This window comes from Dreissena polymorpha, chromosome 1, assembly GCF_020536995.1.
Source record: "Dreissena polymorpha isolate Duluth1 chromosome 1, UMN_Dpol_1.0, whole genome shotgun sequence".
Classification (NCBI taxonomy): domain Eukaryota; kingdom Metazoa; phylum Mollusca; class Bivalvia; order Myida; family Dreissenidae; genus Dreissena; species Dreissena polymorpha.
Window position 1 is genome coordinate 79136926 of NC_068355.1, and position 8273 is coordinate 79145198.

Consider the following 8273-nt stretch of genomic DNA (forward strand, 5'->3'; position numbering starts at 1 on the left):
TAGCCATACAAGGAAAAATTCCCCACCACCCTAGTGGCCATGTTTATAAACAAACTGGCATCATTTTTGAACTCATCCAACATATTATTGGGATAAATCTTCTTACCAAGTTTCATGAAGATTGGCCATTAAATGTGGCCTCTAGAGTGTTAACAAGGTTTTACTATAGCCATAGCCAAGGAAAAATGGCCGCCCTTTGGCAGCCGTGTTTTTCAAGCAAACATAACCATTTTCAAACTCATCCAAGATATCAATGAGACCAATCTTCTGACCAAATTTCATGAAAATTGGACAATAAATGTGGCCTCTAGAGTGTTAACAAGGCAAATGTTGACGCCGCACAATGGACGACGGACAAAAGGCTATCACAAAAGCTCACCATGAGCACGTTGTGCTCAGGTGAGCTAAAAATTTAGTGTGTCCCCTACAAAATGTGACCTGCAAACCCAATATTACATTATCATGTCTGTGTATTAACTGGGGGACATGCGTATACGGGAGAATTACCTTGTTTAAGTGAGAAAGTTGGAGCAAAACTTCAAAGATGGCGTCGTTTTAGTGTTTTTCGTGAAGGTGTAGCGGTTATTTTCACCCGGTAAGCCAATTTATATTTATATTTCTTTTAAATGAATAAGCGCTTTCAGCTCTAAAGTGTTTGTGCTCCCCTCGGTTTTTTGTTTCAATACCGTAGTTGTTGGAATAAAAAAGTTATTGAAGCAAAACCGCCAACAAATTTTTTGTTTTATTTCTGACCTTCGAGATGTTGGATGTTCGAATATCATTTTCTCCTATAATAATCAGTATTTGTACATGTTTACAGTAATTTATAACATAAATCACGATTATTTTATCATCTCTACGCGTTTTTATGTCTATTAATTCATTTAATGCCGAATTATAACGGGTTAACCCCCATTTTTGTAACTATATATAAACTTCCTTTTCAGCACATTTTGGGACCTGACTTCCAATGATAAACAGCTCTTTCCTATGTTAGAAGGTTTTATGCGAAATAACTTTCATGAATGAATTCCGCATTGGTGCGAATGTTTTGGAAAACATTTTCACTTGAGCAAATCAGGAGTTTTTCGGCGTAAGCTGTATTAAGCCAGCTTTTCACCTCTCCTGACCTTTGTAAGTGTCCAATAAAATTCTAATAAAATTTCCCGCGGCTAGGTACGAATGAATACACTTCATTTATTCCATTGGCTGTTTTGAGTATTCCACCAGAACATTGGAAACATATCCGCGTCTTTGTAACACTGTTTTACTGCATGAAACAATTTTATTTCTAATGAAAAGGCTTGATAGATAGAACAGTTTTACACTCAATTCTCGACATCAATACAGTTTGTGCGTACACCTTTTATTTTCAGAGAATTACCAGCGCAACGCGTTTATATTTAAAGGCTATGTTCTCATATTTAGTACTTACTTCCATATTCTTGTCAACATGTTAACATGTAAAAGTATAAAGAGCAGTGGAAGCGAGGCCTCACTTTAATACATTGCATTTCAACCCGGGTCATTTCGCGGCCAGTGTATGAATGTCAGAGTTTATATACATGTACAGGTCATCACCGGAGTTCGCGGCCAGTAAAATAATAGTTATATAATAAATACGCTATCCGTCAACTAGGTGACCTGGACTTTTCTTTAGACCAGAAATATATAGATTCTTAATGTGTTTTTAACAATACAATGATAAATATTATTTTTGATTATTATTCCACCATATTGACCAATGTATGAGCGCGATGGTTATCGATACTGTTAATAATCGAATCGAATAGCAATGCCCGAAAAACCATTAAAACAGGTTTGTTCGAAGAACGCGCCTATAAATACGAATACTTCTCGTGTGGCCGGTTGACTCGTATGTTTTAATTTCACTTCCATTCTTCTTTTGGTTTTCTGTTTTGTATCTATAGGTTTATGACCAGCAATATGTAATAATGTAAAATAAGCCGCGAAAACTCCGCGTAACATCCCGTACTGCGTGTGATGCAGCTAAGAACTGCACAGAAAAAAGACATTCGCTATCCTTGATCTCATTCATTGAACTATCAACACCGTATATCTTTTTAAAAGATATTTCTTGTTTCTATTAATTGTTATATTATTAATTTTTATGATTATATGTTTTATCGCGTACTTAACGCTAACATTCTAATTCTTACCTGTTTATTTTAACACATATGGACATACTTATGTTTGAATATGCATCAAACGGAATACTATGCTTACTAAATGGAATACTATGCTTACTATTTCCAGATACCAAGACGCCAGTTATATATGTTGAGTATGCCAAGATTAAAAAAGAGGGCGTAACGAAGTGTGTACCGCTCTAGAAAGCGATAGGTACATGAAAACCCACCAATCAAACAAAAAAGATAACTTCAAAGTACCACGCTAAACAATCACATATACGTGCAATATAAGTGTAATGAAAAACAGAAAAGGGTAAAGAAGGTTCGATACTAGTATAAGGTTGCTGTAACCAAATACTGCCATTGTTGCGATTCGGAATACATGAAGCAATTTGGAATACCTGACATCTGCTTAGAAGATGCATATTGGTCAATGTTTTTTTTATGAAAACTTAAATATTAATTGTTTATTTAATACAATGACATATGACGCGTTTTACCATAATGATACTGATACATGTATGTGACTTTGATGTGACACATTTTGGACGACCTTCTTTTAAGTCACTATATTATAATCGCAAAAAGTAATTTTGTAGCAGATAGAAAGATTTGTGCAAATGCAATACACGATATGATTTCAGTAGAAGTGATCAATATATACATGTATTTTTTCTCTCTTTTATACCTATGTGAATACATATTATTTAAGACTGTTGTATTGAGGAAATAAAGTATTGGTTCACTCAGAAAGATTTTTTTGTTTGTTCCTAACATTGCCTTCTAATCGTAAGTAATGTTAATATGTCAAATGCATTTCGAATTCATTCCGACCCAAATCTTTTTTTTTAAATCATGTATGTAAGTGCTGAATACAATTGAAAATATATGCAGAGACATCGTAGTAAGAAATGACGTAACACAGATAATGGTTTATTTTCATAAAAAGGTGAGAAACTAGCATCATGACCTATACGGAACAAAACGTTTAATTAAGTAGCACTCATGGCAATTCAATTATATGTCAGACTTGTTTATGTAGAAATAATAAAATAAAACAAACAAAAAACACATAAAACATTAGCTGAACATTTTTTTGTTTGGTTCGCTTGTTTTATTTGCTGTTTAAGTCCCAGGACTCTCTCTTGCATATTCTACATTTAAACTCATGTGGTCCATGAATGGGGAATGGTATCCGAGTCCTCCACTGATTTTAAATCCTAATTACATATACTGAAACGAAAGATGCGCTAATTATCACCCTTCAACCTTCATCATCTGAAAAGACAGTAAAAGAATACTTAAAGAAAATTTCATATCAGAATAAGGTCGACACGTCATTAAATACATTTAATTAATTAAAATATTACTGAAAGGGCTGATAAACATTCTATTATCTCGTACATCAGCCACCCCACAACCCATCTTCTCTAAAATCGGTGAATTGATTCAGTTGGTCCGCAGGTTTTTTGTACAGCATTTTTAAAATTCTCAATAAAATGATTAAGAAAACACTTATATTGCACCACATAAAATACTATAAAACTATAATATTGAAGTACACATATAAACTTTATTATACAGTAGAATTGCAATAACTCAAGCTTGCGATTTTTCGAAAACTGGCTATTACTCGAGCATTAAACAAAGTCCCTTACATTTTCCTTTAATTTCTATATTAAAATACCTGCAATAACTCAAACATGCTATTTTCGATAACTCAAGGATGTGTGCTGGTCCCTGAAAGGCATTTCACACCTAATTAACGGTCAATTATTCGAAGACACTTTCTCGTATTGTCGGTGATAAAATTTTCGAGTTGTGAAAACAGCGCAATCAAGCAGACACAAAACGCTTGATTAGGTGGGAAGTTAGTCATAGTTTGAGAAACACTGCAAATTGTCATCCTTTGAGATGCAGATAAAAGCTACACAGTTTTAATGATAATTAAATTATTTCCAGCAATCGATAATTATGATAATATGTATGATATAAAAGAGGGCGTAGCAGATAAAATACTGATGGCGCCGATTCCTCCAAGCAACGCTTAACACAGACCGGGAACTACCGATGCTCTGCTCTCTATTGCGAGACATCTTAAAGCATCAGTTCCAGGAAGCTAATGGGTTGCGACAGTCTTCAATCTTAGACTTTGCACAACACAAGTCTGACTGAATGTAAATTTAATACAAACTGTGTAGTAATCACCGTCTTACATGTAAATAAAGCGTTTGCGGTCAAAAGTTAAGCATCACCAACCGAAACAGTGAAAACAAATAATACCATGGATTACTCAAAACATGCGATTACTCGAGCATCGAGGTCAGTCATGTGCTACCTCGAGTAATCGCAGTTTTACTGTAGATGGGTAGGTATTTCGTGTCAATCTCTTTCACATATGAAAGAGCTGTTGGTCATTTGGAAGTCATGTTATGCAGCTTAAAGTAAATATAGATGCATAACTAAATTTAGATTAAGCAAAATAAAACACTGGGTATTTGCCAAGATTCATAAGAGTCAAATATATACAAGAAGAAAGAGCGTAATTGTGCCCAGCGAGACTTGCTCATATAGAATTGAACCTCGTATTGCTTTCTTTCGAAATAATTTCATGTCTCCGAACTAATATGCAATATGCCCCATGTTTTTTTTATATGCAGATTAATGCTCCGTTTTAGATCCATAATTAATGAACGCCTTAATATTTTCAAAAAGTAACACCGGAATAATGTTCACAGACATTTTTTCATACAGATTAATTTTTTCATACAGATTTGATATAAATATTATAGAGCTGAACAAAAAAATACATTAAGCACTGTTTTCCCGGAACATGCGCTGGACATACACCTTTAAAAAAGGCTATGCCAATGCCAGTACTTGTGAACTTAATTGATTGTAAACAATGACGGTTGAAATCTGTGCGTGGGAATTTTTCTTGTAACCAAGAGCAACGTCAACGGTCATAAAGCCTTTCATTAATAAATGCATATATGCGTCGGGTGTCAAAGGCTCAAAGCCAGCATCAACGGATGTAAAATCTATTTTTAACCTGGCATATTATCCGCTGCTGTGTGCACCCGCCAATTAGTTTAAAATGGATTCCGAATTTCCGAACCGGTAAGTCGATTACATAACATCAGAACATAATATCCCTTCCAAAAAGGGTCCTAGGCTGCTTAATAGTACATGTATATTGCAAAAAAAGTGAAACTCCCCACATATAATGTAGCAGTTTATAACAATACAAGTTATGTTTTATCCTTTGAAATGTAGCTTGAGGTTTCGTATCTTTGAAAAGTATGAAAGAGGTATACATTTAAACATAGGAGATGTTCTTTAAAACATTCATATCAATGGTAAATTCATTCACGACATAAAGTTTGTGTATTACCTTCTTACATGGGTATGAGCTGTGTTGGTCATTTGGAAGTCATGTACCAAAATGTGCTTAACAGAAGTAAAGTTCCAAAAAAAGGGGTTAAACCAATAGTTTTTGGCAATAAATTAGTTTTCAGAGAAAAAACGGCGTCGGGAAAATGAAATCATCATGATTTTAGTTATATTTTACCGTACACGTGCGTCAATACTCTGTATTATAAGAGAAAATGATATTTGTACATCCCATTTCTCGAAAGTCACTTAAGGAGACAACAGATTTGTGGACAGTTTTCCTTTAATAACTTATCCCGACATCTACGATCTTAAAACAAAAAACCGATGGAAGTACAAACACCAGAGAGCCGAGACGGCGTATTCATTTAAAATAATTATAAATACAAAGGGGCATTGGGTGAAAATATCCTCCCTTTCTTTAAGAAAACCCAACAAACAACGCCATCTTTGAAGTTTTACTACAACTTTCTCACTTAAACGCGGTAAGCTCCCGTATATGCATGCCCTCCTGAATAATGTCTTTATTATTGATAATCATTTAAACAAATGAACTGTGACTATAATATTATTATTGTTTTTTATTGTTTATTTAATATGTGTTTTTAGAGCTCATAATTTGTATTAAATATTCTTTTAAGTAATATAGAGGATATTTGTTGGATTTGAATTTGATGGAATGTTGATTTTAATTCACGCGAATGATCATTGAAAATGATATTTTCACGAGTGGCACAGTCACGAGTTAAAATTTATTTTTCTATGATCACGAGTGAAATAAAAATTGATATTTCACCAAATCAAACAAATTTTCTTTTTCTTTTTAATATGCTAACAAATAATTATTTGTGTATGTTTGCCATTCCGGACTATAAATAACATACCGGTAATTCCCTGTTGGGCACCCAGAAATGTTATTACATGTATGTTCAAGGGAAGGATATATCCGTATGTTTTTATAAACATTCAATGCAGAGTAATCACCCTTGGTAACAAACAGGGTCACAATAGGGAAATCAAACATATCTAAAAATAGTTCCGGTCAAACAATGACAATTATGGATAAATTTCACTATTATATTTCACTTCACCATTTTTGACCTTTAAACTCAAAGTGTGACCTTGACCTTGGAGATATCTTCGTAATTCTTTCGCGCGACACACCGTCTAATGATGGTGAACAAATGTGCCGAATGATTTTAAAATCTCACAATGAATGACATAGTTATTGCTCGGACAAGCTCATTTATGGCCATTTTTGACCTTTAAACTCAAAGTGACCTTGACCTTGGAGATATTGACGTAATTTTTTCACGCGACACACCTTCTAATGATGGTGAACAAATGTGCCAAATGATTTAAAAATCTCACAATGAACGACAAAGTAATGGCCCGGACAAGCTTGTTCAGCCCGCCTGCCAGCCGATATTCGCCAATCTAATAACCAGTTTTTTCCTTCGGAAAACCTGGTTAAAAATCATTATTTCCCAATACAATAGCAATTACTTCATTTTGGTGAAATACAATTATAAACGTATTATCGTATAAGCAGAGAGTTTGTGACTTGTCAAAACGTCAGTAAAATATGGGTCACTCCATTGAATCTTGCTATTTTTACAAAAAGGAAAAATGTCCAAGTATGGTGGGCAAATATTGCAATAAATATTTTTTAATATGTAGTGTATATTTTATTGCATTTTATCAATACACACAATTTAAAATAAAATTTTATATAAAAGAATATCATTGAGTTAATATATTAGTTAATCAGTATTTTTTTACACAAAAAATTAATCTGTGTTTTCAATGGTAATACCAGGAGAGTGATTGAGTTGAAGTCTGAGGAAAATTCTGTAGACTGATTTTGACTACGTGAATTGCGTGCATAACAACAAACATTAAAACAGAAATTTAAATAAACACCGTCTTTAAATTTAACAAGATTTATTTATGAAAACCTTTTTAAATTCACATTGAACATATAATGAAAAGTCACCTGTATTTATTGTGATTAAAAGTGTGTTCCAATCCCTTTGAGCGATGACTATCTTTTGTTTAAGCCCAATGTCAAATGGAATATGAGTTCAACCTTGCTCTATTTGGAATTTTGATCTGACCCCTGGGTCAAAAGTTATGGGTAAATCGGTAAAATGGTATGGGTAAAATCTTTGATCCAGCCCCATCCCAAACCCCAAGGCTTAAGTTTTGACCTTGGGGTCAGATCAAAATTCCAAATAGTGCACCGTCGTACATATGCTTATAGCTACCATATGTGTGTAAGTTTCTAGGTTCTAGTGCTAATAGTGTAGGAGGAGATATATATAGTGGCCAACGGGGGTTGGGGTGGGGCTGAGTCAGAGATTTTGACTATTTTTTTTATATTATACATTAACTTCTTCATTTCTACACCGATTTACTTCAAATTGATACTGAACTTCTCTTATGACAATACGGTCAATCTCAAATATGGATGGCCCCATTACCTAAGCCCTGGGGTGCCCAACCCACATAGACCATGCCCACCCACAATTTTGTTTTAACATATCTTCTTCATTTATTTACCAATTGACTTCAAATTAATACTGAACATCTCTTATGACAACACAGTCTATCTCGACCATCCATGTCAACATTACCCTCCCTGGGGCCCCACAAACATAGGCCTTGCCCACCCAAAATGACCTATTAATATAACATCTATGCGGCGTGGGGATACGCATCGGCCTC

General features: G+C 34.2%; 1 protein-coding gene across 2 annotated transcripts in view; it reads right to left on the reverse strand.

The window, feature by feature from the left end:
* LOC127837139 (uncharacterized) overlaps nt 1–8273 on the reverse strand; it is a 29965-nt gene that overhangs the window by 14973 nt on the left and 6719 nt on the right. The window lies entirely within an intron of this gene.